Below are 23,606 nucleotides of genomic sequence, written 5' to 3'. Positions count from 1 at the left end.
TAAAAAAATCCTAATTGATAATTAAATCAATTAATTGAGACATTCTAGATGATTTACTCAAAGGTGATGCGGGGACCATGGATCCATGAAATCAAGCTCCAATAAGTTACCGTGAATTTATTTACGAATAATTTCACTACCTTATTAATTCCTCGTGACTCCACTATAGACTTGGAATTGAACTCTTGAATTCATAGAACGTATTTTCCAAAGCATAAATACGTTATCCATTGTTATAACCATTACAGTTAGTCAATCCTCTATCAATGACTTACTAACAAGCTGGGTGAAAATTACCGTTTTACCCCTCATCAGTATTTTATCCTTAACTCCCACTAAGTTCCTTATAAATGATATTTCCGTGAACTTAATCACAGAAATGAGATCTCAATCATTTAACCTTTTGAACAAAGCAATTAAGGAAATCATCTTTTCACTTCTCATACAGAAGTTATAGATTTCATATCTATGAATAATACTCCCACTCAATTTCATTACTAAATCTCCAAGATGTAAGTATGGGCTAGACCGTAGGGTAAGCTGGTAACGAACAAGTCAAAAGATTTAAATAATATAATTAGCAGAATATTATCACTCAGAATTAAGATCGACTTAACCTATGGTCAACCTTGTGATATTGATTAGATTCGATAACAACGATACTTATTTATCAATCAATAATCAATATCGGTCCTAGTCCGATGTAACCAAATACATCCGATCATATCTACTTGGTCAATGCCTTGGACAAGACATCACACTCCTAATGTGTAAGTAGATCAAATCGTAGATTTCCTAATCAGTGAAAATCCAATGCACTGATCTAATCTAGGACTTGTTCTTTTGAACATATAATTACAACTATAATCCACTGTGACCTAGTCACCATAATTGTAACTATCCATATGTTCAGGATTTTATGAATGTTTGTATTAATTGAATAAACATGTAATAAAACAAGCGAACAATGCAATTGAATAAACAAAATGATTTCTACTTCTTTTATTGATAATAATAACGTGTTACATAAGAAAAATGGTTTTATTAAGGGCATAAAACCCAACACTTCCGGCCAGTGAGCCTTGCAGGCTTGGAGTTTTTTCTTCAACGTGGTCTTTAATATTTTGTTTACAGCTTCCACTTTCCCATTAGCCTGGGGTCTGGCGACTGCGGAAAAGCTTTTGATAATTCCATGCGAAGCACAGAAGTTCGTGAAGTGTTCACTGTCAAATTGCTTTCCGTTGTCGGACACAATTTTTCGTGGAAGCCCAAAACGACACACTATATTCCTGATGACAAAGTCCAATGCTTTTTTAGATGTGACCGTGTTCATAGGTTCAGCTTCAGCCTATTTGGTGAAGTAGTCTACCGCGACTATGGCATACTTCACTCCACCCTTTCCAGTTGGGAGGGAACCTACTAGGTCAATGCCCCAAACGGCGAACGGCCAGGGGCTGGTCATTAGGGTAATTTCTGTAGGCGGCGCTCGCGGAACCTTGGCATACCTCTGGCACTGCTCACATTTCCTGACATAATCCACACAATCCTTCTTCATGGTGGGCCAGAAGTATCCTTGTCGAAGGATCTTTTTGGAGAGGCTCAGCCCGGAGGTATGATCACCACAGAAGCCTCCATGAACCTCATGGATGATGGTGCTGACTTCGGTTCCGGCAACACACCTAAGGAAGGGTATGGACAACCCCCTGCGGTAAAGCTTTCCATCCATAACCACGTATCGGGGAGCTTGATATTGGAGCTTCCTTGCGTCAGCTTTATCAGTGGGGAGCTCTCCGGTGGTGAGAAATCTGAGGATGGGTCCTGTCCAGGAGTGGGAATGGTCGATGATGGCGTTTATCCTTCGTGTCTCAGTACTGGGGGCTTCTAAGTGCCCGATGGGGACTAAGCCATAATGTTCAATCTCCGGGTCCGTTGCAAGCTTGGCCAGCGTGTCCGCGAGTGAGTTCTGGTCCCGGGGGACCTGGCGGATTTGGTAGCCTTTGAAATGCTGCAGTAGGTCGCGGGAGAGAGACACGTAGGCAGCCATTCTTTCGCCTTTCGTCTGGTATTCCCCGGATATTTGGTTTACCACAAGTAGGGAGTCGCTGTATACTTCGATTTTTTGGGCTCCGACTTCTCTGGCCAGTCGTAATCCAGCTAACATGGCTTCGTGTTCTGCCTCGTTGTTGGATGCTGGGAACGCGAAACGGATGGCGCTCTGGAGCTGATGCCCTTGGGGAGATATTAGGATGACCCCTGCTCCAGCTCCTTTTTCATTTGAGGCTCCGTCTACATAGACCTTCCATGTGGGAAGTTCCGGGACAGGATCTTCCGGGAGGTCATTCATTCCTGAGCATTCCACAATAAAGTCCGCGAGAGCTTGACCTTTTATGGAAACACGTGGTTGGTAGTGGACGTCGAACTGGCTCAGTTCCATGGCCCACTTAAGCAATCTGCCAGAAGACTCGGGCTTCTGCAAGACTTGTCGGAGAGGGTGGTTGGTGAGTACTTTGATGGTGTGCGCCTGGAAATATGGCCTCAGCTTCCGTGAAGCAATTAGCAAGCAGAGGGAGAGTTTCTCGATCATTGAATATCTGGACTCGGCGTCCAATAACCTCTTTCTTACATAATACACAGGGAGCTGGATACAGCCATCTTCCCGGACGAGAGCGGCACTCACTGCGTGCTCAGTCACAGCTAAGTATAAGAACAACGCCTCTCCTTCGACAGTATTGGACAGAATGGGAGCTCGGGTTAAATGTTCTTTGAGGTGTTGGAAGGCTGCTTCGCATTCGGGGGTCCACTCGAACTTCTTGTTTCCTCGCAACACATTGAAGAAGGGGATACACTTATCAATGGCCTTGGATACGAAGTGGCTGAGAGCAGCTATCCTTCCGGTAACGCTCTGGACATCCTTATGTTTCCGGGGGGAAGGCATATCTATGAACGCCTTTATTTTCTCAGGGTTGGCTTCCACTCCGCGGGAGCTGACAATGAAACCGAGGAACTTCCCAGACGAGACCCCGAAAGTACATTTCTTTGGATTCAGTTTCATCCCGTACTTTCGGATCACGACGAAAGCTTCCTCAAGGTCGTCACTGTGGTCCCCGGAGGTCTTGGACTTTACCAACATGTCGTCCACGTACACCTCCATGTTCCTCCCCAGTTGGTCCTTGAACATTCTGTTTACTAGACGCTGGTACGTCGCCCCAGCATTCTTCAAACCGAAAGGCATGACCACGTAACAGTAGACACCCTTGTCCGTGAGGAAGCTGGTGTGTTCCTGGTCCGCGACATGCATCTTGATCTGGTTGTATCCGGAGTACGCATCCATGAAGGATAAGAGTTTGTACCCGAAAGTAGCGTCTACCATCTGATCGATTCGCGGAAGAGGGAAACAATCTTTCGGGCAGGCCTTGTTTAGGTCCGTGAAGTCAATGCACATTCTCCAGGACCCATCGGGCTTCGGGACCAGAACTGGGTTGGCCAACCACACGGGATAGTGCGACTCCTGGAGAAAGCCTATGGACATCAACTTGTCCACTTCAGCTTTGACGGCTTCGGCCCTCACTGGGTCTAACGGCCTCCTCTTTTGGCGAATTGGAGTTGCAGATGGGTCTATGTTGAGTGCGTGGCACGCAACATTGGGATTAATCCCCGTCATATCAGCGTGGCACCATGCCAGGATATCCTGATTATCCTTCACAGTGGCCACGATCTTATCTCGAATGGCCGACGGCAGGTTTTTCCCCACCTGAATGACTTTGGTGGGTTCTCCCGGGTTGAGGATCACCTCTTCGACTTCCTCCATCGGCTCTATTGCTTTCTCGATTCCCACTCTTGGGTCGAGTTCGTCAAAGTATGCCTCCTGAGCACCCCCAGTTTCTGGTAATTCTTCCGCCAAAGGAATGGCAGCAAACGTCTCCTGGACCGTGTAGACGGATCGGACGGAGACGTTATAACAGCTCCGTGCACTTCGTTGGTCTCCTCGGAGGGTGCCAATACGCCCATCGTCGCATGGAAACTTCAAACATAAGTGGCGTATCGAGGTTATGGCCCCACAATCGATTAGGACCGGTCGGCCTAAGATGGCATTATACGCCGTGGGGCAGTCGACCACCACGAATGTGCTATGCTTGAAGGCGCAAGCGTCGCTTTCTCCTCTGAGGGTGACTAGAAGTTGAATTTTGCCTAATGGCATGAGTGCGTCCCCATTGAACCCTTGAAGCTGGATGGGGCATGGGGCCAGGTCTGTCTCGGTTAATCCGATCGCGTGGAAGGTCGCTTTGAAGAGGATGTTTACGGAGCTTCCGTTATCGACCAAGATCCGTGAGACCTTCTTATTGGCAATCTGGGCTTCCACCACGAGGGGATCGTTGTGGGGGAAGTGCACATGTCGAGCATCATCCTCTGTGAAGGTGATGGGAAGATCCATCATTCGGGGACGTTGAGCAGGTGATTGAACCAAGGCGCACATCTCCCCGGTGTGTTCTAACTCCCTCAAGTACCTCTTCTGGGAGTTTCGGGTGCTTCCGGCAAGGTGCGGTCCTCCGGAAATGGTGGCTACGTGTCCGTCAACGGGTGGCGGAGCAAGGCCGGGCGGATATGGGTTGCCAGGCCCTGGAGCCAACAAGGCAATGGGTGCCGGAGCGGCTGGAGCAGGAAGCGCTGGGAACTGAGACCCGGGAGCTTGGGGGTGACCGGCTCCAGGAGCGCTAGCGGTCCCCCTCTGTCCCGGGGAATATGAAGCTCCGTGAACTACCCCCTGTCCGGGATAGATAATGGGTATCCTCACCCACTGACCGAGGTGTCCCGCTCTTGCTAGGGACTCGATCTCATCCTTCAGCTGAAGGCACTCGTTCGTGGTGTGCCCCACGTCTCCGTGGAACTCACACCTTTTATTGGAGTCTCGCGGACGCCTTCCTCCGTGAGACACTTCCGGGGGCTTCCTGTAGTTGACCATATTACAGGTCGCCCGATAGACATTCTCTCGCGAGTCTATCAAACTGGTATATTCCGTGAACTTGGGCTCATAGTCCTTCCGGGGCTTCTTTGAATGGTCTCCCCGGTTGGAGTTTCTTCCGCTTCGTTTGCTCCGCGATTGGCTCAAATTTCGTTCTGGGGCTTCCGCTTGCGGCTGCGGCATGCCAAGAGCGATACTACATCCGGTTTGTACAGCTCCGTACCCAGAGAAATGGGTTTGACTCGGCGTCCGAGCAGACGCGGAAGGCCCATACACACTTGGAGTGAATTGGGCTCCTGGAAGCGTGAGGGCTGGTGCGGGAGCTTGCGAAGCAAAGCTCGGCGCAGTCACGGAAGGCGTTGGAGCTGGGGGAACTCCAAAGGCCTGCTGGTAAGCATCCTCAAGGTTGATGATTCCCTGAGCTTTTGACATGAATTCGGACAGCGTTTCTGCCCGTCTCCTTTGCATTTCCCCCCATAGCAGGGAGCCGACAGTAAGGCCCGATTGAAGGGCGATCAGCTTCATGTCATCGCTGACCTTGGTCTTTGCAGCAGCTTCCATCATTCTCTGAATGAAAGCTTTGAGGTTCTCATTGGGCTGCTGCTTGATGTTGGTTAAGGAACCAACCTCCATGTCGTGGTCGCGGGCAGCAATGAACTGCCTCCTAAACGCGGACTGTAGCTCCTTCCAACTGTGGATTGATCCGGGAGCTAATCTTTTCCACCAGTCCTCCGCGGACTTGGTAAGGGTGAGTGAGAAGCACATGCATTTGGCGTCCTCACTGACACGCGCCACTTGCATCATTTTGTTGTATTTAGCTAGGTGGGTACGCGGGTCTGTCCTCCCATCATATAATTCTATGTGAGGCATTTTGAAGTTATCCGGGAGGGACGTTTCCGCAATCCTCCGAATACATGGTTCCGGGTCTTCCTCCTCAGAGTCTGACAGGGCCCCACTTTGCTTCCGGACCAGCTTGGTCAAGGCAGCAATCTGTTCCTCGAGCCTCTTCGTATCACTCTCTAGGAGGTCACGTCCCCGGAGCTTGTCATTGATATGATTTCGGAGGTCAGCTCCGCGAGGCCGGGCCTTTTCTCCTTTGGCCTTTTCATACTTGGCCTCCAACTTTCTTCTTAGGTCCACCATGGACCAGCTATCTTCGGAGTGCGAGTTCGCAGCCCGACCGTCGTGGTTGACGGAATCACTGGGGCGGTTTTTCCTTCCCCTAGGCCTGGGTGCCTTAGCACTAGGCCCTTTAGGCACAGAGTGCCCCCTTGGGGCTGAAGGAGGTCTGGGCTTAGGAGCGCCAGAGACCTTCTGCGCACGGGGGGGGGGGGGGGGGGGGCAGTCGGCCTGGTGATTCACGCCTTTAGGAGGTGCAGGGGCGTCAGCGCGTACAGGCTCTCCAACTTTTTCTTTGCCCTTGTTAGGGGCGGCTTTGGATGGTCCAGCAGCGGCTGGATCCGGCATAGCGGCATCAGCACCACCTAAAACAGAGGCGTCCTCGTCCGAGTCGCCTAGGTCTCCGAACTTGCTTTGGAGGTGCTCCATCATGCGCTGCATTTTTTCGGAGAGGCGCTCCTGCTCATCAAGCTTGGCTTTGGTGACCTCCAGTTCTTCGGCTACTTGGACCAGTTCTAGGTCCTTCTCATAGTAGCAGCCGTCCTTGTAATAACCGTCTTGGACATACTCTTCTTCGTCTTCTAAGTATGTCGTATCTTCAGTACTGACCCGATCCTGGCGGGATGTCGGGTCTTCACCTTGGTAGTCCAAGGGTTCGTTTTGCACCGCATCTTCCATCACAGTATCGGGGTTGACCCTAGAATTTTTGTCAACCGCGGATTTTCTCGTAGTCACCATCTCTTCAGCACGAAGTGAATACAAAAAACGTACACAGAAAAAGAGCTGACTAGCAACTTCCTACAGCTCTCAATGAAAGCACCAAAATGTTTACCGAGTTTTTCGAAAACGAATACAAACAGAATAATAAAAAGATAAGAACTGTAAAAGCGCTGAAATATAACTAAACAAATAGTGTTTTTACGTGGTTCAGGCGTTAACAAGCCCTAGTCCACAAGTCGATGTTATTATACTTGGAAAGGACTACAGTAAGATGGCTGGTGTACAAGAACTTCACACACTCACAGTGTTTCTCTCGGATTCTCTTGAAGAAGATGAAGCTAGAGAGATTTTTGTAGAGTTTTTGCTATGTGATCTGTTGGCCGTCCCTCTTCTTGTAAAATGAAGGGGTCTTTATAGCTAGGGTTTTGGATTAGGGTTTTTCTCTACGTACATGAGTCTTAATTACTCCAGCCATAAATAGGGAATACAATTACTGTAGTAGCATGGCTACAAAACTCTATGTGGGTATATTTACATGAAAGTATGGGGAACACACAAAGTCAGCCGTCTTTTCCAAGTTGTCAGCGGAACAGTAGGCGAAAAGGTACCCTTAGGCGTGCTGGGATGTGTGCGGCTTTGACCTGTTGGGCGTGTCAGGCGGGATCCTGTGTCAGGGGGATATCATTCCAAATATGCCTCCTCCATGACTCGACGGCTTGGTGTTGTTCCGTGCGAGGCACGGAACCGTTTCCGCGAAGAACACTCGAAGAGCTTCTCCTAGAAGGAGCTTCCCCGAAGGATACTCCTTCGGGAGTCCGAGAGGGTTGACGGGTTTCCGTGTCGTGTTTGCTTGGAAGAGTAATCCGGACACTAAACAGGAGAGACGAAGCCTTTCTGTCCATCCGCGAGCTCTGGTCACCTATCGTGAAAGACATCGATAATTCTGCTTCCCCGAGGACATCAATCTAAACGCTATCCGGAAATCTGGATAACAATTATAAATAAATAATGATTGATTAAATAAAATTACAACTCTATGACTAGAAATACAAATAAATAAAAGAAGAAATAGAAGAAGAGAAATACAACTCTATGCAAAATAATACAAATAGAGTAAAGTGTTTGAAACAAAAAGAAAAGAAGATTACAACTCAAAACAAGAAATACAAATAAACAAAAGAGAAGAATATGAGGATGAAGAGAAATAGAATAAAAAGAAAGAACAAGAAAACAAAATAGAAACAACTCTCAGTCACACTACCAAAGTGAAGAGTGTTGGGGATCACCAACTTGAACAAGGTTTGAAACCTTTGTCCAAAAGCTTATTCCCCCCTAAATCAAGCACTAAGGGATCTCTCACAGATTTTTGGAAATGGTTTCTGGAAAAATCAAGCCTGAAGGTGTTTCTAGCCAAGTCCTCAAATTGATAGAAAAGTTGTGTCTTTCAAGTGACCTATAGGCTCCTATTTATAGAGTTTAGAGACACCCTTTGAATTTCAAATTCCACCAACCCCCATGGTTGTTACTAATTATTAATTGGATGTTTGTGGAATTAAAATATAGATTTGGGAGTTATTTGACTGTTGGAAACATTCAAAATTGGATAAAACCGAAAATTGGAAGATGTTGTCTACCACTTGGGTCGCGACCTGACAAGCATGCGCCATGGCCCACAGAGTGTTTTTGCCTCTCGGGCCGCGGCCTGACAAACATGGGCTACGACCCAAGACCCTTTTTCAGCATCCAATTTTTCCAAAACGTTCTGAATTCATTCCCACTTGATTTTGTAACTTCCATACACATTATGAGAGTTAAAATCATATCTCTATCAGCCATTTCACATATGGCTTTAAGAAATTCATTTCAATATTGTGTAACAACAAATCTACACAATAATGGGTAATATTTGGAAGTTACAATTTTGTATAACCAAATATGTTACATATTTGGATATATCTCATATATCTAAATATTGTAACTATCTATTATATGTTACAATATGTGACACTCTTTGTCACATTTATTTAATCTAAAACATTATATTATAATATAGTATAATATTACATTATATTATAAAATAATATAACAGAATATACCAAGGGCTCTCATCTCCAGACTACTCATCCTCATGAGCGTTCTATTCATAGGTTCCAGCCTAAGGTGGTTCGCCCTCCTTCCAAGAGCAAGATAGTCTTGCCAGCTGCGTAGCAGAAGAAGAGACGACAAAAAGATTTCCATTCCTTAGATTCTGGGGCCACCTTTGCCAATGAGATCATATGGAAACCGATTGAGAAGCCTTGCCCTGCTGGTTATGAGGTGGTTTGGTTCAAAGGGGCTGCCTCTGATATGACTGAAGAGAAGGTAAAGAAGTTAAGGAAGACCTTTGACCTTTCTGGTGTGTCTATTACTATCCTTGGTCCAAATGACAGAGCTGAGGACCCCCTTTTGGGTATGTGCGCCTAGACACGTTCTTCCATCAAGTTTGGCACCCTGCTTCCTCTTCATCCATACTTTTGGAGTGTAGCGAATTATTTTGGTATTAGTCCTTCTTAGCTGGCTCCAAATGCAATCTTGGTGTTATCTGCATTATACATTATCTATCATCGCAGAAAATGGGTTACTCGAGTACCTCACGAGATCCACTACTTATTCGATTTGAAGAGGAAACCTTCTCAGCGCAACTCGGGGTATTTCCACTTCCACCATTATATGAGCGAGGGTACCGACACCTTCTTGGAAGAGATCTTGGGAAATAGCAAGGCATTTAGATATGCCAACAACTATTTCTTCACTAATGATGCAGAGGCCAACTACTCCAAGTTTAAGCACGTCAGCCCTTTTTATAGACCGCTCCTGACTCAGGCTATGATAGTTAGGGCCAATACATTGATTGCCATGACCCCTGAGGAGAAGAATGTTAAGACCCTCATTACTTTAGAGAACCTTCGGAAGTTCGGACTGTTTCCTCCTACTATAGACGATGTTCCGGATGAAGATGGTCCCAAGCCTATGAATGCCATAGAATCCTCGGGACTTATTCATGTCGAGGAGGTACCCTCTTTGCCAGTTTTAGCTGGACATGAAGGTGATAAGGCGGTGCATCTGTCACATACTCATCGCTTGCTTGAGATGACTTTGATGAGACTATGTTCAACTTGAATCTCATTGAGAAGGTTCGACACTTTATCATCTTTATTTTATGATTCATCTGTGCTTGATATCCTTTTAACATTTGATCTTCTATTGTAGGTTCAGACATGTTCGGCTTTGTCCATACCTAGCAGAAGTCGACTCCCGCTAAGACCAGTCCTTCTGTCCGAGTGGCTAAGAGGGTGAGGGTTGAGACTGAGTCGATAATGGTGGTTCCTTTTGAGGTGCCTCCTCCGACTCCTTTGGCATCTAGTTCTGTCGCAGAGGTAGAGCCATCCTTGCCTACACCGGTTCCTCCCATCTTCACCAAAGCAAGTGCCTCTTGTTCTGTGCTTGCTCCCTTATCTGAGCCACCCCAGTCTGCCATATGGAACCTAGGTGCCATCATGGACCGAGTGTCCCATATGGAGCAGATGACAATGACTTTTAATGGGATTAAGAATGAGGACTTGAGCACCATCCTAAGGAAGTCACTCCTTAACATTCAGAGTGTGTCCTTTACAATTCTCTTCTTATCTCGTTAGCTTGTGTGCTGACGTTTATCTAACACTTGTATGTTTTTCGCAGGCACTGATGTTGGTCTCCCATGTCCATGATACATCTATAGAGTATACCTCTACACTTTCCAATCTTCATTCTGAGCTTGAAGCTGTCCGCCAGGAGGTTCTGGACCTTAGGCGCATTCTTGGCTCTAGGGATGCGGACATTGCTTTGAAGGATGAATAGATCAACACTATATGTAGTACCGTGGAGCTCAAACAACAGGAAGTGATCGAGTTGACTCTCAAGATAGCCTAGATGGAGAAGGAACTTGCCGATCAGCTCCAACAGTCTGAAGCTAAGAAAGAGAAGCTGAGTGCTGACATGGACCAACTGCGGAAGGATGCTCTTGTCGAGATGGATCAAGAGGTCAAGGCTGCACAGGACAAGGCTCGAGAGGAGTATTCAGAGACAACTTTCTCTTGCTTCTACTGGATCTGGAATTCCAACAAATGAACTTGGATTTCCTTCCCAAGAAGATGCGAGTGAAGAGGCTTAAGAAATGTCTGGCTCGTGAAGCTGCCAAGGCTTAGGATGGTATTTCAGATGATACTTATAATGCCCTACTTCCTTAGAGCTGTTACTAAGTGAGTTTAAACCGTGCGATTAACTCGCTAATCGAGGTTTTAGGTTGAAAGTGTAACTAAACCATAACAAAAGTCTTATAATTTGAAAATATAATCATCCATTGGAAATTATAAAGCGTTAAACATTTGGGATCCCATAATACTGTTTAGAAATATTTACAACTCAAAAATATAATTAAATTCGACTAAACGACAAAATTAGGTTTAATACAAGCATCTCCCAAAAATACCCATGGCCGTGGCAGCCAGGCAAGCCAAACATGTACGCGTCGCTTCACGCTCTCTATACTCATGGTTGGTCGACTTTCCCCTTGCCATTACCTACACCATAGAGCACCCGTGAGCTAAAGCCCAGCAAGAAAACTCCACACAAGCAAATAACATATGCATAACCATCAATCATCACATAACAAAACTGCCAATAGGCTAAACACATACGACCATGCCATCCCAGGCGCTTTACCAAGCCCTGGGTTCGCGGTCCACACTGTGAGGATATCCCAGGTATCCTATAGGGTCTCACCCTGGAAACTTGCACTCCACGTGCTTAACGCTGCTCCCGGCCCCTTGCCGTACTCAGCCTTGACGTTCTCGGCCTTCGTCGTTCCTGGCCCTCGTCGTTCTCGACCTTCGCCGTTCCCGACTCTTGCCATTCATTCACATATATGCACACTGTTATCCCAAAAATCAGAAGTGAATGACATGGCAGGCATTAATTATACATGGCTGACACCTGGCAGAATCTGTGTTCGACTATCAACCAGGAAGACATCCAGTGTCATGCGATCGGTTTCTTCATACGACCAGCCTGGTCGTACGCACATTATACGCAGAGGAAATCTTAGGCAGTTATGATGGAATCCGAAATTATCTCCCATGATTTCCTGAGTATCCAATTATTTAGGAAAGAATATATGTAACAAATCAATGTAAATCTTCCCTGAGCTTATAAATAGAAGAAGAGGGCTCAGGAAAGAGGATCTGATCCCTTTCCTTTTGAGCAAAAAAGATCTTTTGAGATTAGAGAGAGATTACACGAGAATAATTGTATTTTTCTTCTTCAGAGGTTAGTGAAACTTCTTGAACCCGAGTTCTTTGATCACTCCTTTGAATCTCATTTTAATAACAATTCAAGTGGACGTAGGTTATTACCAGATCTTGGGGCCGAACCACTATAAAATCTTGTGTTCTTATTATTTTCGTCATCACACTCATTTCAACATATTCATCCACCTTAGGCGTATTTTTGACTCTGTGTCAGTTGGCCAAAATCTGGGTCAACATTCTGGTGCTTTCATTGAGAGCTTGATAGATTATCGTTGAAATATCAATGGCGAAAACTACCAAGAAAACTGGACAGGCGCCCGGGGCTGCGTCATCTCACCCTCCTCCTGCAAACGTGGCTGAGGATGAGCCACATTTGGATTTTGATGAGGAAGAAATGGACGATGCGACACTGAAGAATACCCTAGGGGCATTACATGAGGAACTGGCCAACCTAAGGGCAAGCCAAGAAAGTGCTGCCGAAATCATGGCGCGGCAGCAACAAGAAATGGACCGCCGTCAGAGGGAGGCCATGTCAGCCCTCGAAGCAGCCCTACAGTTTGCTAGGAATCAGGCAGCACCTGCCTCGCAGCCTGATCAACCCGCGGATGGGCCACCCCAAAGGGGTCCCAATCCTAGCCCGCCTATCCAACCCTCGAGCCCACAAAGGCCCGAGCAGCCTACTGTGCCTCAGGAAGATCTCCCACCGAGGGATACTGAAGCACAGCCTGTTTCACAGGCTGGTCGTGGCAATCCCCCGCAGTCAAGGCAGAATAGGGCCGGGCAGCAGCCCCGTAGTCCTAGACGCCATAGGGGCGATGAGCCAAATCCCCCAAGCAGAGGACAACGTCCTTCTGGTAACAGAAGGAACTTAGAGTCCGGCTCTGCAGTCCGAGGCCCCCCACGGCATGATAATGCACGGGGACCTACCGACCAATGCAGGCCACCCTCTAACGCTCAGGAGGTACCAGCTCGGGAGGAAAATCGAGGGAACGATCGATCCCGTCGTGACCACTCGAGGTTTAGGGACGATCCCGATTATAATGAAGCCAACTCAGGCAGGGGTAATGCCGGTCGGAGAAACGAACAAAGAGGAGGGGGCAGAAGCCCATCGCTTAGGGGCGACTACCCTGAAGGACGCGATGCTGGGGGGTAGCACCAGCATAACAACGTCTTTGATAGGCTCAGACCTAACGAGCAGAGAAGAAGAGACGAAGATCTGCGGGATGTCCTCAACGATCGACGGGAGCGACACGATGAGTACATCCCCCCAGCAACAGCAGAGGCCCCGACGATTCCTAGCACCGTACAGGCCCAGATAGATGCCCTCAACCAAGCAGTGCAACAGCTGGTCGGGGGAAGAACATCTTATATCGACCATGATAGGAGAAAAGATACTCCTTTCATCCAGAGGATAGCAATGGCGGAAACTCCTAGCAATTTTAAGATGGCTACGCTTCCAAACTTTGACTGGTATGGTGACCCGGTATCTCATGTCAACAAGTTTGAGATACAAATGGACATTCAGAAAGTGTCTGAAGACGCTCGGTGCAGGATCTTCCCTGCAACACTTTCTGACACTGCACAGGAGTGGTTTTTCAAATTCCCTCCTGCAAGTATAATTTCTTGGGAAATGTTCGTGAAAGATTTTTACGGATAGTTCTATGCAAGTCGCGTACACCCTACCGAGGCAAATCAGTTGGTCGAGATACGCCAGCAAAACGGAGAATCGCTGAAAGACTACGTTCAACGTTTTATGCAAGCAGCCGCAGAAGCAAAAACAGTGGGTGATGAAGGCAAAATGATGGCCATAACAGCAGGGGTTAAGCGTCGTACCCCTCTATTGAGAGCCTCAGAAAGCATGGGGTTAGAACGACCCAGGAATTTCTAGATCGAGCTGATCGCTATATCAAGCTCGAAGACGCCATTGCCAATGAAGGAAAACCCCTAGGCAAAGATAAGGGGACATCCGAGCCCGCCAAAGCCGCCAATGGGTCCAAACCCAACGGCAATGGCAAAGGCAAAGGCAATGGGAACGGTAATGGCAATGGCAAGAATGGTGGAAAACGACCACACAATGAGCCTTCCACCTCTGACAACAAAAGGACCAAGGGTAATCGTTATGAACCTCGGTTCACCAACTATACTGCCCTTATTGAGTCTCGGGGAGAGGTATATCAGGCCACGAGTTCCAGTGTGCCTTACAAGAAGCCTGCCCCCATTCGAAAGGATATTTCGAGAAGAGACACTACCAAGTTCTGTCGTTATCATAACGACTACGGACACGACACCAACGAATGCAACCAATTGAAGGATGAGATCGAGTTCCTTATCAGACAAGGACACTTGAGAAGATATGTACATTCCTCGGGAAATTCCCAACAAGAAGCTCCAGGTGGCAATGAGAAAGTACCCACACGCCAACGCTTGCCACCTTTGCAGCCTAATCCCGTAGCCGGCACCCTATTAACCATCTGCAGAGGCCCGCACCTCGCGGGAAACAGCGGCAAGGCCAGGGAACGATATGCTCGGACCCTGCGCCACGACCAGGACATAGAGATGATGGTTGTGGAGCACCACGCACCTAAAAAGGATCGATCAGAAGAGGGCGAGATAGCCTTCTCTGATAGCGATGCTCAGCATGTCCGGTTCCCACACTCCGATCCGCTGGTCGTGGACATCCAAATGGCCAATATGATGGTTAAGAGAGTGCTAGTCAATACAGGAAGTTCAGTGAACATCATGTACAAGTCTTCTCTGGAACACATGAAGTTGTCCGTCAAGGACTTGGAGCCTTGCAACCAAACAATATACGGCTTCTCTGGCGAGGGACTCGCCCCCGTAGGGTCAATCAGACTTCCAGTGACAGCAGGTACAGCGCCTGCTACCAGGACATTACTCGCTACTTTCATAGTGGTCTATTGTCCCTCAGCCTACAATGCCGTCATTGGAAGACCCATACTGGTTGACCTACGGGCCGTCACCTCCATATGGCACTTAGCCATGAAATTCCCGACAGACGTAGGGGTAGGACGCGTGTTAGGAAACCAGAGAGAAGCCAGGGAGTGCTATAACGCTTCAATCGCGAAGGCAAAGAAAGGAATGACAAAAGGCCCTCCCCCTGATAGGTTGCAAATGTCAGTTGATACACAAGCCCAATCCGATGAAGGAGTCACCAAATAGGGTGTTGCCCAAAGTGAGGATAGAGATTTAGATCCTCGCTTTGGGGATTTTGAAGATACTATTGGACCCATTGAGGACCTGGAAGAGGTCCAACTCAACGAAAAAGACCCGACCAGAGTAGTAAAGGTCGGGAAAAATTTGGAAGCAATCACGAAACATGCACTGGTGGAATTTTTGCGACAGAACCAGGAAGTCTTCGCCTGGTCGCACAAAGACATGGTTGGGATAGATCCTGCAGTTATCAGCCATGTCCTGAACATAGACAAAAGTTTTCCACCAGTGCAACAAAAGAGAAGGTTGCTCGATAAGGATAGATCGAAAGCCTTAAAGGAGGAAGTCGAAAGACTAAAGGATAATGGATTCATCCGGGTAGCGTTCTATCTGTTGTGGGTCTCTAATCCAGTGTTGGTTCCCAAGCCTAACAACAAATGGCGAACCTGCGTGGATTTTACAGATCTCAATAAAGTGTGGCCGAAGGATTGCTTCCCACTCCCAAGGATCGACCAGCTGGTCGATGCTACTGCAGGACACGAGATCCTCTATTTCATGGATGCATACTCGGGCTACAATCAGATCAGCATGCATCCCCCTGACGAGGATCACACCAGCTTTCGAACCAATACGGGGTTATACTGTTATAAAGTAATGCCCTTCGGACTGAAAAACGCAGGTGCGACTTACCAGTGACTAGTTAACCACATGTTCAAAGAGTTAATTGGAGTAAACATGGCATGGATGACATGCTGGTAAAGTCTAAAAAAGCAGAAGGACATGTGAAGGATTTACAATAATGTTTCGACGTATTGAGCAAGTACCAGATGAAACTAAACCCTCTCAAATGTTCCTTCGGAGTTGGATCAGGGAAGTTTTTGGGGTTTATCGTTAATTCAAGAGGAATCGAGGCCAACCCCGACAAGATAAAAGCCCTGATCGATATGAAATCGCCGAAAAAGATCAAGGATGTACAAAGTTTGACTGGGAGAATTACGGCCCTGAGTAGATTTATCTCCAAATCAACAGACAAATGCGTCCCTTTCATTAATCTACTTAGGGGAAATAAGAAATTTGAATGGACAGGAGACTGCGAGCAAGCCTTTCAGGCTTTAAAAGCCCATATGGCACAGCCTCCCGTTCTATCGAAGCCAATCGAAGGAGAAACTTTTTTCATTTACCTGGCGATCACTGAAGTTGCTGCTAGTGTGGTACTAGTACAAGAGGAAGAAGGCGTACAAAAACGGTTTACTATGTAAGCAAGAGGCTAATCGGAGCAGAACAGAGGTATTCACCCATCGAGAGGTTAGCATATTGCTTAATCTTGGCCTCTAGAAAATTACGTCCTTACTTCCAAGCCCATCCTATCACAGTTTTGACCGACCAGCCCCTTCAGCAAGTCCTCCAGAAACCAGAAGCAGCTGGGCGTCTATTAAAATGGGCAATCGAACTAGGGCAGTTCGATATCACATATTCACCGCGAGCAGCAGTAAAGGGACAAGTCTTGGCCGATCTCATTACAGAGTTTACCGAACTCCCTGACGATGAGCAGTGTGAAAAACCTAATGCACCTAAGCCTCATGATGAAGCTCCCTCGTGGAAGTTGTTTACGGATGGAGCGTTAAACGAATCTCACGCGAGAGCAGGAGTGATATTGATAACGCCGGAAGGGCATCGATTTCACTGCGCCATTAGGTTTGACTTCATAGCCTCGAACAATGAAGCAGAATACGAGGCCCTCCTCGCTGGATTGAGATTGGCAAAAGACATGAATATAAAGGTGCTCGATATTTACAGTGATTCACAACTGGTGGTGAATCAAGTTCTAGGGGAATATCAAGCACGGGGCCTCAAAATGGGAGCCTACCTAAATAAAACTAGAGATATGTTGGCATAGTTCCAGAAGTATACCCTCCAGCAGATACCTCGAAACCAAAATTCAAATGCAAATGCCTTAGCCAAACTCGCAAGCGCGAAAGAAGCTGACACTCTGAACATTGTGCCAGTAGAAAGATTGAGCGAGCCAAGCATACGAACGGATGTGACTAGCATGGAAATCCGGATGGAAAATACATGGATGGTGCCATACTTGGAGTACCTTACTAGCGGTGCACTGCCGACAGATAGGAACAAAGCCAGAACTCTTCAAAGGCAGGCCGCGAGATATATATTGGTCGATGGTGTTTTATACCGAAGGGGATATTCCATGCCACTACTCAGATGTATCACGCCCGAGAAAGCTAAGGAATTGATGAAGGAAGTACATGAAGGCTTTTGCGGAGATCATGCTGGGGGGCAAAGTTTGGCAAAAAAGATTCTAAGGCAGGGCTACTTCTGGCCAACTATGAATGAAGACTCTGCGAAGTACGTGCGGAAGTGTGATAAGTGTCAAAGATTTTCCAAAATTCCACACGCAGCTCCAAACGAGATAAAGCAGATGCAGAGTCCATGGCCTTTCGCAGTATGAGGTATAGACTTGATTGGCTCACTGCCAACCGGAAAAGGTGGAGTAAAGTACGCGATTGTAGCAGTCGACTACTTCACTAAATGGGCCGAAGCTGAACCACTCGCTACCATAATGACCAAGAAAGTTCTTGACTTTGTCATCAAAAACATTATTTGTCGATATGGTCTTCCTCGAAAGATTTTCTCAAACAACGGAACCCAGTTTGACAGTGACTTATTTACAGACTTCTGCGAAAGACACGGAATTATTAAAAGCTTTTCTTCAGTTGCGCATCCGCAAGCAAATGGACAAGTCGAAGCCGTGAATAAGACGCTTAAATCTACCGTGAAGAAAAGGCTAGAAGACGCAAAAGGATCATGGCCAGAGCAGCTGCCCGAAGTCCTCTGGTCGTATAGAACGTCTCACCGAACAGTGACGGGTCATACTCCATTTTCCTTAGCATACGGATATGAAGCCATGTTGCCAGTCGAGTTAGATCCGCCCTCGCATCAATGAATCACATACGACCAGGATCAGAACAGTCAATTGATGATGGAGTCCCTAGACTCAATAAAAGAAAAACAAGGAAAAGCCCAACTCCGAGTAGCTGCGTACCAGCAAAAAGTCGCTCGGTACTTTAATTCAAAATTAAAAGAAAGAAAATTCAACGTCGGAGATCTAGTGCTACGACGAGTTTTCTTGAATACCCGCGACCCCACTGCTGGAGTACTCGGACCAAACTGGGAAGGACCATACCAGATCGAAGAAGTCCTTCACCCGGGCACCTACAAACTTGCACGCTTAAATGGAGATCTCGTTCCACGCTACTGGAATGGAGAACACCTGCGCAAGTATTACCAATGAACAATCCTTCTTAAAGGACTGGCTTGTATTAATTTTTACTTTTTACAAGTTTCGAAAAAGGGTTAGCCACGTTGCATGGCTAATCGCTTATAAGTGTAAGATCTTTTTAAGATCACTCGTACAGACATGTTTAGTCCATTTTAATACGAGATTATAAGGGACTGTGCGCAGCCAGTCATTCTTGCCAACCTTTGTAAATTTATTTTTACAAGTATTTGTTCATTACGTGTGTTGTTTTGCTGTATTACAAGTGTTGAATTTCATAACGAGCAGCAATGTTTGAACAGGTCGTGGTCAAGGCAAGTGACCAAGGACCTAAAGCTCCTCGATCACTTGGGGGGCATATAAGGTACATCGATAGCAAAGCATGCCATGAGGTATGTAAAAACATGAACAAAATGAGTGAAAGCATGCTACGGTAGTTAGAGCATTTTTCAAAATTTATGTTTTGTTAAATCAAACCAAAGTACTATGCTAAGTTCAGTCATGCGAACAGGTATTATAATAAAAGAAACATTATAATATCAATAAGGCATTAGTGCTCGGATGTAAATATGAAATTAAAAGGAAAAAACCTTTTGCACCACGAGCAGTGATGAGTCTAGTTTTTATGATGTTTTGGTGATGTTTTTAGTAGTCTTTTATTTTGTTTTTCCTTGTTTTAGCGCGGGTTTACGCTTTGTTTGGTTGTTTTTGTGAATATCAGGAAGAATTGAGCATGTGGAAGGAAATGCCAAAGAAAGGGAAGAAATAATCGAGTTTTTCATCATATTTTGATCAAGAATGGTTCTCAATACCATTTGGAAGTGTTGGTGAAATTTTGGGATGAAAACTTGAAGAATTGAAGAATTCCTTAAGAGCCACGGCATGATCAAAGTAGGGCCGCGGCTAGGGGGAGAAACAGAAGCATGTTTTTTTGAGGACATCTTCGGGCCGCGGCATGGCTAGATAGGGCCGCGGCATGGATGGGCACTCTGCCCAGAAAACAACGATGCGGGCCGCGGCATGGTTTCAGAGAGCTGCGGCCCGCCTCTCTAAAATCTAAAAATCCTAGGTTTTAAAGGACGAAAAAGAAGAGAGAAGGACGTACTGACGAAGGGAGGAGTTCTGGTGTTGAAGGCTCAAGCTTAGAGTATTTTTACATGTTTTTCTTCCTGATGTTATTTTTAATTTCTGTTGTGATTAGCACTATGACTATGAACTAATTTTCTGTTTAGGATGTTCAATTGAATCTCTTGAATTTCTGTTATGACCTAATGCAATTTTAATTTCCTCTTCTTCAATCTTCTTCAATTCCATATAATCTGTTCTTATAGAGTGATTATTGATTGGCCATCTTTAGTCATATTCATATGTTTTTAAGTCAAAATCTGAGAAGTGAGATTTAATTATGCCTTGGTTATATTGGACATAATTCTAATTTAGAACGAAAGTATCTGAATTAATTGTGTAGCTGTTATTAAGTTGTGGAATTTAATGCTACCTTTGTGGTTCAATTTACCATAGAAATATAGGAAATTGTCACCTAGGTTGAGTTTATAATTCATAGTATGATTATAGACTGTTGTTTCAACTTGTTAATTGAATTAGGTAAAAATAAGAAGAATTCATACTTTGCGTTAGGGAATAATAGGAAGGATAGTTGATGAGATTGAATATCCTAATTGTTTCTCAGTGATTGAATTAAGAGTTTTTACTATTAGTTATTATTCTATTTAATTGTCGATTATTATTTCTGCACTTTATCGGTTCTTTTGCTGTATTTTACAAAAATCAAGAAGTTTTAATTCATCAAATAGAACAAGAGATTAATTGACTGGTAATTGATAACTCAGTCCTTGAGGACGATACTTGGTTTTACCATTTTATTACAAGTTCGCGACTGTGTGCACTTGCATAGCAAAATTATCGCAACAAGTTTTTGGCGCCGTTGCCGGGGACTGAAAATTATCAATATCAGTCTAATTAATTTTTATTCTAATTTGATTTTAATTTCTCTCGTTTCTAATCTGTTTAGTTGCTTAATTTGTCTATCTCAGGTGAATTTTGGTATATGCGTGGCAGAAAAGGAAAAGCCACACTTGTTCCTCTGAATCCCGAGATCGAAAAGTCTTGCAATCAAATCAGAAAGAATAAGAGAGAGACCCAGAATTTTGTGAAGATGGCACAGAATGATGGGGATGGCAGGAATGGTCTAAATCCAGGAGTTGTCCAAGGGGTTCAGGCTCAGACCAACGCTGAGAGGAGTCTGAGAGATTATGTGCTACCCACTCTGACGGGAGTACAAAATAGTATATGCCCACCAACTGTAGAGGCCAACAACTTCGAAATAAAGCCTGCTATTTTACAAATGGTGCAGTCCTCTGTGCAATTCAATGGGTTGCCCTCTGAAGATCCTCACACCCATTTGTCCAACTTTCTGGAGTTGTGTGGAACCTTCAAATATAATGGGGTGAGTGATGACGCAATCAAGCTTAGGCTCTTCCCATTTTCTCTAAGGGACAGAGCTAAAAGTTGGCTGAATTCTCTGCAGCCAAACTCCATTGTCACTTGGCAAGATCTAGCTCAGAATTTTTTGTCCAAATTCTTCCCTCCGTCCAAAGCTGCTAAATTAAGGGGAGAGATAAATAACTTTTGCCAGAATGACGGAGAGTCATTATATGAGGCGTGGGAACGGTTTAAGGAACTCCTTAGAAGATGTCCTCATCATGGCATTGAACAGTGGATGCTAGTACAGAACTTCTACAATGGTTTATGTCCGACAACCAGAACCATTATAGATGCTGCAGCGGGTGGCACTTTTATGAGCAAGAGCGCAACTGGCGCTTATGAGCTGCTGGAGGACATGGCTACAAACAACCATCAGTGGTCAGAGGAAAGATCATCAGGAGTTAGAAAGGTAGCTGGGGTGTATGAGCTAGATGCAATTACTGCTTTAACAGCGCAAGTAGCCTCTTTGACCAAGCAGTTGCAACAGAGTAGTGTGTCTGCTAATGCGGTTCAGATGGCAGTGAGGTGTGAAATGTGTGGTGGTGCTCATTCTTTCGATCAGTGCCCTATCTGTAATAATAACACCCCAATGGATCATGCTCAAGTTCAAGCGGTGGGAAACTTTCAAAGGCCGCTCAATAATCCATTCTCCAACAACTACAATCTTGGGTGGCGAAATCATCCAAATTTTTCGTGGAAGAATAATCAAGGCCAACAACCTCAGTTTCAGGGACAATTTCAGAATAACATGCCTCAGCCATCTATGAATCAAGCTTCGTCATCAATGCAGCCTAGGCCTCCACAATCAATGCCTCAACCTGAGAGACCTAATGAACTGCAAGCTGCCCTGTTGACTCTTACTAACACTCAGACTCAATTTATGACTGAGACAAGATCCTCCATTCGAAACCTTGAGACACAGGTTGGGCAGTTGGCCAATATGCTCAATAACAGACCCCAGGGAAACTTGCCTAGTAATACTGAAGTCAACCCCAAGGAGCAAGTTCAGGCAATTACTCTGAGGAGTGGGAAGCAAACAGAGCAGCCTAGACCTCCACAGGCAGTAGTTCAGAAAAAAGAGATGGGTGCACAGTCTAATTCAGAAAGGGTTACTGAAAACCATCAGAAGTCAGATCAGAGTCCCCCAGTTGTCATTGAGCAGCCAGTTAGAGTTCCATACCCTCAGAGGCTTAGAAAGACTACCCTTGATAAACAGTTTTCTAAGTTTCTTGAGGTGTTTAAAAAGCTGCACATAAACATTCCTTTTGCGGAGGCCTTGGAGCAGATGCCCAGTTATGTTAAGTTCATGAAGGAGATTCTGTCAAAGAAAAGGAGAATGGAGGACTATGAGACTGTAGCACTCACTGAAGAGTGCAGCGCTATTTTACAAAGGAAGTTACCCCAAAAGCTGAGAGATCCGGGGAGTTTCACCATACCTTGCACCATTGGCAAGTTTGAATGCAAGCACGCCTTATGTGATCTGGGGGCAAGTATCAATCTGATGCCCTTATTTGTGTTTAAAAGACTTGGTTTGGGGGAGGCAAAACCAACAACTGTCACTTTACAGCTCGCAGACCGATCGTTAACACATCCACGAGGAATTGTTGAGGATGTTCTTGTGAAAGTGGATAAGTTCATATTTCCCGCTGACTTTATTGTTCTGGACATGGAGGAGGACACAGATGTCCCTATTATTCTTGGTAGGCCATTTCTAGCCACAGGCCAAGCACTTATTGATGTTCAAAAAGGAGAGCTTAAGCTTAGAGTTCAAGGAGATGAGGTGGTCTTTAATGTCTTCAAGTCTATGAAGTATCCAGTGGCTAGTGACAGTTGCTTTAGTGTGGATGTGATAGAAAAGGCAGTCTCCAAGAGAAGGATGAGCAGTGATGCCTTAGAGGCAGTATTATTGGGTGATGAGGGCGATGATGATGAGGACGCTGAGATCAGAGAATGTGTCAACTGGATCAATTCTTTCTTACCATATTGGAAAAAGTTCCAAGAATTAGCGGATGCGACTGAAAAACCGCTAACCTCCATTCAGCAGCCACCACCGTTGGAATTAAAGGTTCTCCCAGATCACTTGCAATATGCTTATTTGGGAGAGAATGAAACTTTACCGGTCATTGTGTCAGCTGACCTGTCAAAGGTAGAATTGGAGAAACTTTTGAGGGTTCTAAGGGAGCATAAATTGGCCATTGGGTGGACCTTGGCAGATATTAGAGGAATAAGCCCAGCGACAGTGATGCATAAAATCTTATTGGAGGAGAATAGCAAGCCATCCATAGAGGCCCAGAGAAGACTCAATCCAGCCATGAAGGATGTAGTATTGGACCAGATTCTTAAATGGTTGGATGTTGGGGTAATCTACCCAATTTCTGACAGTGCATGGGTGAGTCTTGTGCAAGTGGTACCTAAGAAGGGTGGAATGACTGTAGTGAAAAATGAGAACAATGAACTCATTCCAACAAGAACTGTAACGGGGTGGCGGATTTGTATAGATTACCGCAAGCTC

The 23,606-nt window shown here is 45.7% G+C and overlaps 1 non-coding gene across 1 annotated transcript; it reads right to left on the bottom strand.

The window, feature by feature from the left end:
* Positions 1-21,212: 21,212 nt before the first annotated feature.
* Positions 21,213-21,319, bottom strand: LOC133813601 (small nucleolar RNA R71). Its single transcript, XR_009884610.1, has one exon. It is a non-coding gene; the product is annotated as a small nucleolar RNA R71 (small nucleolar RNA).
* Positions 21,320-23,606: the final 2,287 nt, after the last annotated feature.

Source organism: Humulus lupulus, chromosome 1 (genome assembly GCF_963169125.1).
Source record: "Humulus lupulus chromosome 1, drHumLupu1.1, whole genome shotgun sequence".
In the NCBI taxonomy this organism is placed as follows: Eukaryota; Viridiplantae; Streptophyta; class Magnoliopsida; order Rosales; family Cannabaceae; genus Humulus; species Humulus lupulus.
The sequence above is the reverse complement of the archived record's forward strand: the minus strand, read 5'-3'. Positions and strand labels throughout refer to the sequence as shown.